Source organism: Mus pahari, chromosome 9, assembly GCF_900095145.1.
Source record: "Mus pahari chromosome 9, PAHARI_EIJ_v1.1, whole genome shotgun sequence".
NCBI lineage: Eukaryota > Metazoa > Chordata > Mammalia > Rodentia > Muridae > Mus > Mus pahari.
Window position 1 is genome coordinate 51649871 of NC_034598.1, and position 15028 is coordinate 51664898.

A 15028-nucleotide genomic window follows, 5' to 3' on the forward strand; every position below is an offset into this window, starting at 1 on the left:
GTGTGTGTGTGTGTGTGTGTGTGTGTGCGTGTGTGTGCATGTGTGTATGTATGTGAGTATAGTTGTGTGTGTGACATGGCACTAGTTCACAAGTCAGATAACAACTTTCTAGAGTTGGTTCTCTCCTTCCATCTTTTCCTGGCCTGGGTTCTGGAGACCAAACTGGGGTGGTCTTTCATTGATGGGAAGCACTTTTAATTGAGGAACCATCCCACACCAGCCCTACAATACCTTCCCTGTTGTTTTCTTCCTGAAATCAGTGGGTTAGGGTCTCTTATGCTTTCCTTTAAAGCAGCAACATCAAGAGGTTTATACCAAAACCTTTTAGAATAACTTAGAAGAAATTCAATTTAACTTCCTTAAACTTGTTTTGAGACATCGAAGCATCTTATTTCCGGTGAGATGATGTGTCTGAGACAGTCTATCCAAAGTTGTCTCTAAACATTGCTCGTGGATACCTTGATAAGGATTAATGCCTTCATAGTTTTTAAAAACAGTAATAGAGCGCTCATTTTACAAAAAAAAAAAAAGTATTAAAAAAGTCAACATTAAACTGTGTATCCTTGCATCACTGCCTATAGCAGGGGATGGAATACATAGTCTTAATCATACTTTTCATATATAAAAAAATTCTTGGGTTTCCATGGGGGTTGGTCTGGTAGGCAGGTGAGTGTGGTCTGTGATTACTTAGAGGTATGGATAAAATTGGAGGCTCCTAAAGTTATTGAAGTTACAAAGTACCCAAGAGATGAAGGAAAGATAGATGAGTCTGTGTGGCTGGAAAGTTGGATTCCCTGAGGAAGGCGACATTCTTGCCAGTACGGACGTTGTACTGAGTCATCGTTTGTGTTGTTGCATGTGATAAGAGCATGTGAGGCTGATCTGTGCTGAGGGCAATGCCAGAGAGCTATGTGAAATCATACGTTCTTAAATGGAAAGACACCTTAAAGGCAGTGTTCCTGAATACCTTCATCTGTGAACTAAATATACTACAGTGTTCTACTGACCAGACAGTAGCAGAAGATGGAAGAGCTCCACACATCTCCTGTACTCAAATCACCCCTTTATGGTGTTGCTCCATTGACTGCCCTGAAGGAGAAGTTCTCTGAGATAGCAGAATACTTACATATTTTGTGTAAGTATAATGAAAGGCATTATTCCACAAGGCCAATTTGAATGACAACCCTCTTCTTGTCCTTAATTTCAAACTTAAGACCAAGATGCCTTTTATGTTGTGACTCTGAAAGATAATTAACTCAGGAAATGAACCAGGATTGTTTCCCTCTGCTGTTTGCTAATTTTGAGTTCTATTGTGTTCTAGAATTCAGAATAGAAAATCATAGTCAGCTCTGTCCCATGAATATGAAGAGAAGGCTATATTACTTTTTCTTACAGAAAGGAAAATAGAAACAGCGTTACCACTGAGAAAAGCAAACAGATTCTTCTATCACAAGGGAGGCGTTCCGTTTTATATTCTGTTTGTTTGCTTTTCAACTATTTTCTTTCTCTGTCCCTTCTAAAATACATAACTTGGATTTCTGCTCTTTTTCCTTCCTTGGGCTTTTTAATCAGGCGAAGAGCATAGGTTTTACTCATTGATCCCTTTTTGACTTTTTGTCATAATGTGAACAACATCAAAATCTCACAAGGGAAATGTGCAAGGCTACGTGAAACTTGGGAATAAGATAAACAAATCTGTTGCCAAGAACTTATTGTCATGACCCAAGTATGGAATAAATGAAGTGTTCCAAGACCACACATGTTATTCATCGGGATTTTCTGCTAAGACTGTATTTCCTCTTTCTCTTGTCCCTAATAGATAGAACAATGTTAAAAATGTGGGGGTCTGGAGGAGCAAACCTTTTTTACAACCATAGCTCCAGAATTACTCTGGAGAACAGGTAACCTTGGCAAAGGTTAGTCACCTCCTGCCCTGGTCTCCCTGGGGCTCAATGAGCAGGAACAGGGCTCTCCCACATTTGTCTTCTTTCTTAGAGGTTCATGGAGCTAACATGGCAGTCTGTGTCTTATGCTCTATGGAAAACGTTGTACAATTACAAGCATGTGATTTCTCTGTACTTCCCATAGTGTGTGATTTTTGTTAGTTAAAAAATAAATAAAAGAAAGCAGTTGTAGCATGTGCAAGACCCTGGCTCAATATCCAAGTTTTATGGTGAGTTAAGCCAGCTTACATTTGATAATTTTTTTTTCACTACAGAAAATGTTAGCCTTTAATTTGATTTCACGATGAGTTTGATTTTTGGTAGATTTTTTACAAGTGGATATTTAAAATGCTCAGTTTAATGGACATTGTGCAAAGAAAAATAAATGATATGTTTATAAAACAAATTGTTGGTATATGACTTAAGATCTCTAACCTTTCCTAACATGCTCAGTAAACTTAACAAAATGAGTTTAAGCAACACATAGAATTTTTAAGGATTTAATGTTGGAATAGACTTGAGAAGTTATCAAAAGTGCAAAATATTATCCACACTCATGACACTCATGTAGATTTTGTGAAGCCGTTTGTTGATTGCAGACTCGTTCTTTATTTTTGAGACTATAGTTACACCATTTCTTCCTTTCCTTTAATGCCATCAAATTCTGACATATCAAACCTGTTCATACTTTTTTAGCTTTCTTGCAATATCTTGCAATACTGAAACAAAGTATTCTACATGTTAATAAAGCTTAATGAAGTTGAAGACTCATGGAAAACTTAATGGTGCTTCTTTAGTAGCATGAATGGCCTTTCCTTATATGTGTGTGTCATTGCCATCCTGTCAATAGACAACCTCAGTGACATTTATCCTCTAATAATTATATTTTTAAAAGAAATTGGTAATCTGAGAAGGCAAAGGGGAGTTACTTTTAATTGCATAGTCACTATCTGAAATAAATGTTCTGAACCTCGACTAGTGCCAAATTTATGGAGGAGGCATTGTTTTCTGGTCTAAGCTCCTTCCCCTGGTTCCCACTAGACCAGGCTGGAAGTCAACATGGACTTTCCCATGACACTAAGCACCCTTGTAGGATCTTCATGGTAGGCCAGTATTTCCAGGTCACCCAGTGTGGAAAAAAAAGAGCTCCTTATCTGCCATGAGAAACTGAGATTACAGAGATAATCAAAACATTTCCCAAGCAGCCAGTTTCAGTTTGTGAGATAATGATTTTTCCCTCTCACCTTAATCCTCCCGCAAAAGAAGCCAAATGTTCAACCATCACCTATCTCCAGTCCTGCTGACTCCAATCCCCCCCCCCATACAAGGAAAATAACTTTGGAATGGTTAGCCCTTCTTTTTTGGGGGGGGGGTGAGGGTGGTCTGCTTCCCTTTCTAGGTGTTTAAAACCAACCTGTTATGCTCAGCCCATTAGATCACTCCCTCTGTTGGATAGGAGGAAGCCTTGCTTAATTTGAGAGTGGAGATAAAGCTGTTAAGCTCATTAGGCTAAGTGGTAAGCAGTCCTTTAACAGTAGTTGTTAAGTGCTAAGCTTTGTTGGGTCAAAGATTCATTTGATGAGGTTCCTATAAAAATGTCATCTCCTCTAGATTGTGAGGTGTTTAATAAGTAGTTGGAAATTTCATACTACAATTTGTAACTCTATCAAAACATCACTTGTCTATCTTTGTAGAAGGAAAGAACTTCTCTTTGCTTCTGTTTCATTTTAGGTTTTGACTCAAGCTCTTAGGAGAAGCAGATATACATTGTAGAATTTCGGAAAAGGAATTGCTGTATTTGACCAAAAAATCAGAGATAATGTCTAGCGAAGAACTGTCTTTGTTGCTTTGTCATTATAATCACTAAGCACCTAATTAAAATCTTTGAGAAACATGCTTTGCAACAGGCTGGTATCTGGTGCTCAGTTCTAGAGCACTGAATCTTTTTCCTTTGGAAACCATGTATCTCGTCTTAGTTTCTTTGCCTGTTTCTGTGATAAAATACTCTGACCAAGGAAACTCACTGGAGGAAGGTTTTATTCTAGTTTATAATCCAGGTTATTGTCCCTCATGAGAGGGGAGTTATAGAATTAGGGGCTTGAGGTCACATCTTATCTGTCCCCAGTAAGAGGCAGAGTGAGCAAGGCAGGTATCTTGGCCCTCCACTCACTTTCCCCACAACAGGAATGATCCCAACCAGTGTTAGGACTGATTTTCCTGCATCAATACATGTTATCAGTGTAATCGCCACAGGCTTGCCCAGGTGCCCATCTTCCAGGTGATTCCAGGATTCCTCAGGTTGACAATTAGCACTTAAGCCAATCCCTCCCAGACTGTAGAAGTATTTGTCTGCTGTTTAGTGGAGAGGAATATGGACCTTAGATCCTTTAAGAACAAGAGGTGGAAGCCAAAAGCCAGGATTCTCAAGCTTTGACTGTACATAAGAAACTGGAACTCTAGATCTCAAATGCCCACGCCTTTAATCCCAGCACTCGGGAGGCAGAGGCAGGCGGATTTCTGAGTTAGAGGCCAGCCTGGTCTACAGAGTGAGTTTCAGGACAGCCAGGGCTATATAGAGAAACCCTGTCTCAAAAACCCAAACAAAGAAAAAAGAAACTGGAACTCTAGCTCTCAATATGCCCATATTTAAAAATATTTACACAGTGCCTCTCTTATATCATTTAGAGAATGAGGTAATGGATGCAAATTGTCTGGCAAAATACCTGCCAAGGGCTGTAGAGATGGCTGTCAGTGAAGTGCCCGCATCCTGCAAAAATCCAAGAGGGAGAGCTTGCTACTGTCACCATAGCACTGAGGAGGTGGGGCCAGGACAGTGCAGAGGCTCAGCAGCTGCCTAGGTGTAGCAGAACCCATGAGCTTCAGTCAGTGAGAGACCAAGTCTCAATTTAAGACAAAGATGAAGAGTGATTCAGGATAGCAGCCCCAAGTCCACTTCAGGCAACAAAATGAAACTATGCCCTTGACCTCTTTGTTACTGTTCATAATGCCGTCTTCCCCACTCTCAGATTCTGTTAAGATTCATAGACACAGCAATGCATATTGTACAGGGATTTTTACCGTGTCTTCCGGACTTGGTATCAAATTACATGCTGGGAAAAAAAAAAATACCCTTGAAAGCGTGCCCACTAAAACTACACAGAAGGAAAATCCAGAGGTTAAATGTAGCAATTCAAAGTGCCAGACACGTCACCTTTTTGACCCTGGCTATAATTTAAGCCTGGTTTATGTTGCACCGTGAGAAGTGTGAACTAATTGTGCATGTCAAAGCAAGTTCTTCAAGAAGAGAAAGAGCAAACTACCTTTCCCCTATTTGAGAGGAGAGAGGGAAGGAAGAGCAGATCCGCGGCCTCTGGAGAGCTGTGTGCAAGTTTGCTCCTGGCTAAAAGTTAATGATCAATCGCGTGCTCTCAGCTCCGAGTCCCCAGCAAGTGGCTGAGGCGGCTTTTCTTTCTCTCCCGCTCCAGGTAACTTTAAATCTCTAAAAACTCAAGTTGGCTCTGGTATATCTTAGGCATGGTTCGATCTGTTCTTGTTATTCGATTTCATGTTTTAGGTTTATTGGAAGTAGAGTTAAAGCTCATAAATGTTGCTTGTGGAAAAGTACTTAATTTCTGAAGTGGACCGAGTTAAGGCTGGCTGATGAGATATTGTGTGGCTGCAATTGAAAAGAGAAGTTTTAAATGTTCTATGAAATTTGCTATTGTGGTTCTTAGCCCTCCTGGCTGAAAAATGAATTAATCCTAATTATTTAAAAGAATACCTCGAATTACATAACCTGCCAATTTTTGGTTTGGAGGGAAGGTTTCGAATTACTGGTACGAATTATTTTTGGAAAATAAGAATAGTTTTTTACTCATTAAATTTTTATTTATACCTTATGTTATCTAGCAATAAAGTGTCCTTATTTCCTATATGAGTTGTTGCATCTTGTAAATATGTGTGCTTGGTTGGAAAGTACTAAAAAGCAAAACCTATAGTATTCTTGATATGCAAGCTGGCAGGCAAGTTGATATGGTAGAAGTTAGGTGGTTATTCTGCAGTTGTATTTTGTGTGGTACCACTGAGAAGTGTTAGTGTAACTAAAGACCTTAGTCTCCTGAAGATGTCAGTATATACATTGTACATCTTTAGAACTGGTTCTCCTGCATAAGTGTTTTTCACTAAGGGCACATTGCTCAGGCACAGGAGCCCACATGAGACAAACTTAGAGAAAGTCTTTGTTCCTTTCAGAAGTGTCTGCCCACTGGTGTCTTCATTCAACAAAATCCCAAGGCCAAGGAACTGGTGCTGGTTGGATTTAGACTAAAACCATATGAGCTTCCAATAGCATCAGCAGCAGGATACTTCTGCGATACTACTTACGGAACTCCACCTATGGTTCCTTTCTCCTCAGCTGAAATTAAATGTCAGACAATGATTGATGGGTTTTGTAGTTGAAATCTAGAACTGGCGGGAACACAGAGGAACGGCCATTTAATACACAAGGAACAGTTTCCAGAGAGGGAACTTAGCCCATTGTGGGCACTGCTGGAAGTAAAACAAGACCTCTATTCATGGGTGGCAAGTAGGGCTGATGGTGTGCACGCAGGCTGGTTTACTCCCTAAACAGTTTCCACTTTGGAGCCGAGCTGGCAAAGCATTCACAGCTACAGTGCAGGGGGCCCACGGTGGTTTCCCACTCACCCTTGCCATGATAAGTTTGTTTATCAGTTTGACTTGTAAAACTCAGTCCTGTGTGTTGGTGTGCTTGTGTAGGCTGATTCAAGTTCTCCTCCCTGGAGGAGTTTCTCAAAGTTAAAGATAAGAATATCACCACTTATTCTGATGCACAACACCAAGTCAATGTTGAGAAGTTTGTAATTTAAGATTATTAAAATCTGATTATTAATCATCAAAGAATATAGTAATGTAAGAATATTCATATAAAGTTGAAATGATGCACATGTAGTGGGAAAACAGAGCAATCATTTGCCATGGCACTGTAAAACATTTTAGATTCTAACAGCTAAGACTGTGTGTGTATGTGTGTGTGTGTGTGTGTCCATGTCTCTATGTCTGTGTCTGTGTGTCTGTGTGTGTGTGTGTGTGTGTCTGTGTCTGTGTGTGTGTGTGTGTGTGTCCATGTCTCTGTGTCTGTGTCTGTGTGTCTGTGTCTGTGTCTGTTTATGCCCACAAATTTGTGTGTGGTGTGGAATGTTTGCAGCATGCATGTGTGTGCACTTACACATTCATATTGATGTCTATAGAGACAAGGGCAGAGTTTGAGGTGGTTTCTCCCATGATCTCACCTGCCTTAATCAGTAGCTGGAACACAGTCTCTCGCTGAACCGTTAAGTTTGGCATTTCAACTTGGCTGGCTGGCCAGCCACCTCTTGGGACCCTCCTCCTGGCTCTAGCTTTTTAATAATAATGAGGTTGCAGGCACCCAGCCATATCTGGTTTTAAACATGAATGCCAGGGATTTGAACTCAGGTATTTATGACTGCAGATTTAACACTCTTACCCACTGAACCATCTCCAAAGCCTGAGGTTAGTTTTGTTGTTGTTGTTGTTGTTGGATATGTGTAGATTTCTTTTTGTAGTTCTAGTATACTCTTCAATTGGCACATGACAACAACTAGTTTCTGCTCCGTTTGGCTGTTTTACATTTGCTGTTCACTCTGCCATCCCAAGTTTACAAATCTAGTTACCATCAAAAGCTTATCTCTGTTTCTTTATCCCATTAGTAGACATGGATAACCTGAATTATACACTGTAGAAGTTTGTCAGGCTCTGATAAATTTAATAACTCAAGAGACACATAAGACTTCAGATTCTCGTTAAGAGGGGATTAAGGCCATGAAGGTTCCTTAATGTCCACTGGCCTTGAAGAGCATGGGAGAGTCACATGACCTGTGAGAGTCCCCATTCCGTGAGTTCTTAGTGGGGGCTGGAAAAGTCAGGCTTAACCTAATTGGTGCAGGGTGCCAAGAGGGCCTGGTATGGGATGCATCCTTGTAAGCATTCCTGGTTCTGCCCTGACAAAGCCCCACCATGTGGGTGGCTTAGACCAACTCAAAATTATTCTCATTCCATTTTAGAACCCGGAAGTGTGAAATAAGGCATAGGCTGGGTTGTGTTTTCTTGTCTCTTCCGGTCTGACCTGACCCAGGCTTTGCTTCTCTTGTGGCAATACAATTCCAGTATATACACCAGTATTCCCATGAGATCCCCCTGTATCCCACAGGTATATTCCTATAATGGCACCCTTCATGCCTGTTTGGGAACCAGCCTGCTCAGTATAAGAGGTTGGATCTAGAGGATCCTTCAGAGGTGCATATGGGAGGCGCATTGCTCTGACTCAGCTCTTTGAGAGGCAGGGGAAGCTTTAGGAGATGTGGGTTAGCGGGAGGAGCTTGGGTATAGGAGACATGCCCATAAGGAAATGGTGAGGTCTAAACCCCATCCTCCTCCTGCCTTTACTTCCCCAGTCAGGAAATACACTTGTTCTGTCACAAGCCCAACAACAGGGTAAACTGATCATGGCCCAAAATAACTTAAACCATTAATAGCAAAATATGTGTCCTGTAGTTTTAAGTTCATTATCGATTGGGTTGTTTTTGAAACAGTTTACTAAGGTACTTTGTTTCCTAATACTGTCACATTGTAAAAATCTAGAAGCCAGGGCTTCTCTTCAGGGATGTTAGATAACCAGGTCCTTGATCATACCAACCCCACATACACTCACCAGATTCTAGTATTTCAAATACCAGCGCTTCCAACCTCAACCCTTAGCCTACATCCCCTCAAAAGAAAGATGTGGAATAGAACTCAAGTTCCAGGATAAAATTCTTCTCCTGTGGACCTTTGAAGTCATGGAAACCAGGGTCATTAATTCCAAGCTAAGATAGGGAGAAAGGAAAAACTTCATAAAGCAAGCAAGCAAGCAAACAAGCAAACAAAACAAAACAAACAAGAAGTGGAAAGAAACAAAGGTTTCATTAGCGGGATGCAAATTCACCAGGTCGGGCTCAAGCTTGACTGACACATCGTCCTCTGAACCTGCACGGGAAACGTGGGCCTCGGCCCAGAGTCTCAGCCCAGCTGCATGGGCCTCGGCCCAGAGTCTCAGCCCGGCTCTGGACCTCAGCTCCGAGCCCCTCAGTCTTTGTCTCTCAGCCCCAGGCCTTCCAGCCTTGGACTCAGCTCTGCCTCCTCATTCGTGCCTATGAGTCTTCTCTCTCTGGACGAGCAGCCACAGTTCTGCCTCAGACTTCTCCATTAGCTCTCTGTGTGTCTGCCCCTCTGGTTTGGTTCCCTTTCAAGGCGGGCTGTTTCTGATGTTGGAAGGTTTTCAAACATCTGCCACCCATTTGTGCAATCCAAGGGATGCCAAGTCCTCAGCCAAGAGGGTCTTCTGTGCCTTCTTACATTCTTTTCTGTTTGGCCTGGGATTTTAAGTTTAGACATTTCTTTGAATTTTTTTCCCATCAATTTTATTCTTTGAGAATTTAATATACTGTATTTGTTGACTTTTTAAAATTTTGAGGTGGCGATATAATACAATTCTACCATTTTCGTTTTCCTTTCTTCCCATTCAACCTTTTTAATATGCCTCCTTGCTCTCTTTCAAATTCATGGCTAATTTTATTAAGCGTTGTTGCATTATATTACACATAATATATTAATTATTATACATAACATATTATTATATAAATAAAATAGGATATGATAGTATATAATTATACATGATAATATATTGTATTAACATTATATATGATATATTATAAATATATGAATATAATATGTAATGTTTATACTTAATATTTTACATGGATTATAAAATATAAAATATTAATGAAACAACAATAATGCTATTAATGTGATAGTGACAGTGAAATATATTAATAATGAATTAATATATTAATATATACATACACATATGTATATATTAATACATATAAAGAACCAGCTCAGTCTGAATACTTGTATGTCGAGTTCTCAGAGCTGACCGTTGGGTACTGGATGACCCATGGGTGTGCTCTTCCGGGGAAGACTGTTTCTCCCACTCTCAGCAGTCCTTAGCCGCCTATGGTTCTTTGTCTTGGGTTGAGGCCTCATTGCTTCCCCTCTGTACACGTCAGCTTTTCTACCAGTGTCTTCATTCAGCTTATGTGGAAATCCTGTTGGTGAGACTTGACGGACGTAGCCTGTGACAATGCTAAGAGACACAATCTCACAGTAAACTCTCTCTGACTCCTATTCCCCAACTGTCCCTGAGCCTCAGAGCCTCAGTGCAGGGGCTGTATCAGTTGGTACTGGTCTCCATAGCTGTGCATTTTAATTGGTTATCATTTTTTGCAGTGGTCTCCTGTTCCTTGATGAGTGGACTAATCTGTGGGCAAGGACAAATAATCGCTAATCTAGTTAGAGATTATAAAATTAGTAACATAGCCATTGTAACTTCTCCTCTAATGCCCATGACTTCACTAGCCCCAGGCTAGATTTCCAGTACCTGGTATGAATTCTTTCTTATTGATGAGGTCTTAAGTCTAGTTAGAGAGTTACCGGCTACCTCAAAGGCATGGATGCTAGTATTAACACCCATACTGAGAGTTACTATATTGTGATAGTATTTATGGTTCCTGGGTGTCATAGCTGTATAGGACTGTTCATTGCTTCATCTTCTTTGGAAACTTGCATACTACCTTTGGTCCCACAAAAGTTAGTCCCAAGGGAAAGAGCCTTCTGGCCAATTCCAGCTCAGAAGCCTCTGGGCTCTGCATCTAAACTGCACGGTGTCTTTAACACTAAGGGTTTTCCTTACACCTTTAGGGGCCAGCCAGGGGCAATATCAGTCACTTAATGTTTTCAGAGTCTCCTGGACTCCCTGAGTCCCACTCAGAAGGGCCCTTCCTGCGTCTTGTTTTCACACACATAACCACTCCCAGTGGATTTGGAGAGGTAACCTTAGGTCTTCAAACTTGCAAGGCTGGTAGTGTTTTACCACTGAACTATCCTCCCACTCTAATGGTTTTTTATTTCTATTAACACTTTAGCTATACACACTAGTGCATCTCAGCGTATTTCCTCATGCTATATTCTAGTCGGCCCACCCCCACACCTTATCTAACCCATAGGATCACTATTTCTGCTCTCTGGCTCACAGTTTTTAGTTGGCAAAGGAATCAAGAGTGCAAGGCATGGGCTCTTTTCCTGAATTTCAGTTAGATTAATGTAAATGTCAGAGTTCCATTGTTTTCTGTGGCCTAATGCATGAATCCTGTAAATACGCTGCAGGAAACTCTGGTATGCAGGTGTGTCCTTAACACACTGCTTTTATTTCTGGTAGCTGCATACTCTCAAGAAATTACTTTGTTGAGGCCCTTTAGTGCTGTTCTCCAGTGTGGAGTGGTTGTTTGGTTTAACACTGCCAGTTGATTTGCCTCCACTCTTTGTTACACACTGATTTTAGTTGTTACATAATAGCTACTCTAAGTCGGTGAGAGGGTCACTCAGGACTGTGTGGCTCCACTCCGCTACTGACTGCTAATACTGTGGCTTATCCATCTTATTCCTGTATAGTCCGATGAGTAGTCTGTGGGCTTTCTAGGCTCCTTGGTCAAAACACACGCGAAGTGTCTCTGCTCTTATTGCATGAAATACAATTCTTTAGTACAAGTGTGCACATCAGGGAGGGAAATGAGTGGTTATAGGATATTCGCAGTGTTGAGTCCTAGGATTTTTCATTTTGGTTTGGTTTGGTTTTCAGGCTTAGGAGAGATCACATGTACAAGGTCAGGTACTTGTTTGGAATGGTGCAAGTCCAGGCTGCAGTTTGTTTTATATGCAGAACCCTGCCTAGGTCCTCCTGGCTGTAGAGTGTGTTATTGTTTTTGTTTTAATTGTTCTGTGTGTTTGTGAGCACAGGCTGATTTTCTTCATTCCGGAGGGCCTGAGGGTGTGTACCAGCCCCTTGTATCACCAGTAACCTTTCCAGTCTTCCACCTTGCACAGAGCACTTTGCTCCCATCTGCTGCTTAGACACGTGCTTCGCTGACAGCCTGGAGTGGCTGGTTTCACAACACTGTATAGGGACTGTGTCTGGGCAGTAGGGATGTCCACTAGCGCCTCATTTGGTTTTCTCTGCTCCCCTTTTATTTTGCTTACAACAGAGGAGTTACCTCCAAATGCAAATGTATAGGCTTCCCTGGTGCAGTGGCTGATTTTTGACTAAATCTAGATAGACCAAATCTGCAGCGGTTGGCACCACAGTTTTGTCTCCATTGGATATATCTGATTTGAATCCTAACAATGTGCAAAATGACAGCTTACATAAACGTCAAGGAATCCTATTTGTAGTTTTACCTGTCCAGTGGAAGATTGTACATCTCTACAAAGATAATTCTGCTTGCAAACTTTTTGACAGCCTGAGAAATTTAGTCGAGCTAGTTCTGTGGATATATTCAGTTATTTGAACCAAAGCTTTGATGAAGCTGTGGATCCCTATATCATAAAACATAAAAGACTTGATTCTGACTTAAGATGCTTTGCAAAACTTCCTACCTCTATCACCTTCATCAGCAAACATACAAGGCTCTTTGAAAATCCAGGATGTAGAGGAGGTGAGGGGACCAGCAAGAGTGGCTTTGCTGGTTACCATCCCCACATGCAATGAAGTCAATGTGTTGGACAGATTTTTTTTTGGCATTTTGCTTCTGAGTATAGAAGGAGATTTACCAGAACTGATGATTTGGTACTGGCAAACCGGTATTGGAAAAATTAATGTCGAACTGTTCTTTCTGATAATAATTGGCACAAAGATTTAAGCATATTTTGAGCCTAGTTCAAAGGCACACAAGAACACTGGTCATCAGTTAATGCAAAATAAATACTGGATCAAAGAATTCTATGATGCTGAGCAAAGTTCAGCACTAGCTCAATAAGGTAGTGCACTGTATCACTTATACACCGTACATACTGTAGGTTATATCACTGACATAAACTACTCAGAGTAGGAAAGACTCCTTTTGACATGTGTCATTACGGGTTTCAGTTCATGGTTTCTTTGTACCATTACTCTTGGCTTCAGTTGAAGTGGAAAAATATTGCACAAAGCATTGTGGAGAGAATGACATTTTTCCCAGAAAGCAGAAATAGGGGGAGGTGGGTAGAGGATGGGGCAGAGAGGGAGAGGGAAAGCAAATGGCTGGCTTCCAGGATCCTCTTGAAGCTGCTGTCAGTAACTTAGTGTTCTTCTATTAAGCCCCAGCTCCAAAAGTTCCACCCTCTTCCCATCATCTCCACCTGGAAATTAAACTTTCCACATGTGAAGCATTGTGGGATCTCAAGGTCTGAACCATAACACTAGTAAATAGAATTTCTTTCACTTTAATCCCTAGTGTAGTTTCTGTTAGCAGATAATTTGCATCAATATTTAATACATCTTTTCTCCTTGATATATTCAAAAGTATAGATATACTGAATATTTTTCTTACAATAAATGCTACAAGAAAACAAGCAAAGATAATGATAAATCACTCAATATAATGTTGGATAGCTTTTTTAAAATTTTAAACTACCTGAACTTCGTGTCTTAGTCAATCCAAGTGACTTTAACTTCTAATGACTTGTGGTAATTTTTATTGGACACTACTATTGAATAACTTCAAGAGGGAGGCCAATGCATGCATGAGTAACATTGCCTCTCTTACAAGAACCTTGAGAGATATTCCTTTAGTTTCTTTTCCTTAATCTCTTCATCTTAGTAAAACATGTTTGGCATTTAAGATTCATCCAAACTGCAATCGTGACCCACTGGGCTTGGGTAGTTACACTACTCTACAGATATTATGGAAGACCTGCTTGCCTCAACCAGGGTTTGATAAGAAAATTATGCCCCTGTGGCATTTGTTTTAGAGCCTGAACACTCATCCTATGTACTGAGATAACTTTTCTCCTATGCACTGAAGTAAAAAATACTTACAGAACGAAGAAAGAAGCCACTAAGGCAGTGGTTTTTCAACCTGTGGGGTCAAGTGAGTCTTTACATGGGACTGCATTATCAGATACCTTCAGTATGAGATATTTGCACAAGGATTCATAACAGTAACAAAACTGCAGTTATAAAGTAACAATGAAAACAGTTGTATGATTGGGGGTCACCGTACCATGAGGAACTGTGCTAAAGGGTCACAGCATTAGGAAGGTTGAGAGCCACTGCAATCAAGCTACTTTCTGTCTCCGATGGTTCCGTCGTCTCCAGCTGAGACACATCCCTATAGAGACTTATAATATGTTTTACCTTTGTTGTTCTCTCCCAAGCAATGGTACACACAATAAAGAGATGAATTCTGTGGCCACACGCTTAGTACCACCAACACACCTCCTTCTAGGAAGGGCTGGTTTATTAAGTCTTATAAATGAAATCATAAAATGGAGGGTTCTTTTTTGTAGCAGAACTTTACTGATAGAACTATCAAAGGTGACCAAGAATTCATATCACTGTGTATGAGGAGCTCAGATTATATATGAGCTAGTGTCCTGGGAGTGATGCAGTCTGGTGAGGAGATGAACAACTCTTCAGAACTCTGTTGATAGTTGATGTCAGGGCACCAAGATTATCTCTGCTGTTGATAGGTCTGCTTAGGGGAAGGTAAAGCCACATATTCTGTTATCAGTCACTACACTGAGAGATATCATGTACAAAGGCTAGAAAAGTGCAGCAAATGGCAGAAATAAAGCTAGGGGGCTTTGTTCCTGTTACCAAAATGTCAGAACAATAATCCAATCAGTTAGGATCTGGACTGGCACTCAGCAGCCCGCAGAGGGGTCATATCTGACATATCTGCGAGTGATATGGCTTAGAGATATCCTAAACCAGACTTGGATGTGACAGGACAGAATAGAGAAGTGGATGCCCACAGTCATCTATTGGATGGAACACAGGGCCCCCAATGGAGGAGCTAGAGAAAGTACCCAAGGAGCTGAAGGGGTCTGCGACCCTATAGGTGGAACAACAATATGAACTAACCAGTACCCCCAGAGCTTGTGTCTCTCCTGCATATATAGCAGAAGATGGCCTA

General features: G+C 40.9%; 1 protein-coding gene across 4 annotated transcripts in view; it reads left to right on the top strand.

Moving 5' to 3' along the window:
* The window catches only part of Slc16a7 (solute carrier family 16 member 7), a 144190-nt gene that overhangs the window by 52700 nt on the left and 76462 nt on the right, over positions 1-15028 (top strand). For 2 of the 4 annotated variants that reach the window (XM_029542281.1, XM_021205392.1), the window contains exon 1: positions 4816-5428. The exons of the other annotated variants lie outside the window; for them this stretch is intronic. The gene's annotated coding sequence lies outside the window, so the exon portion shown is untranslated. Of the gene's footprint in view, positions 1-4815; positions 5429-15028 lie in introns of those variants that run through there. 4 annotated transcript variants of the gene reach the window in all.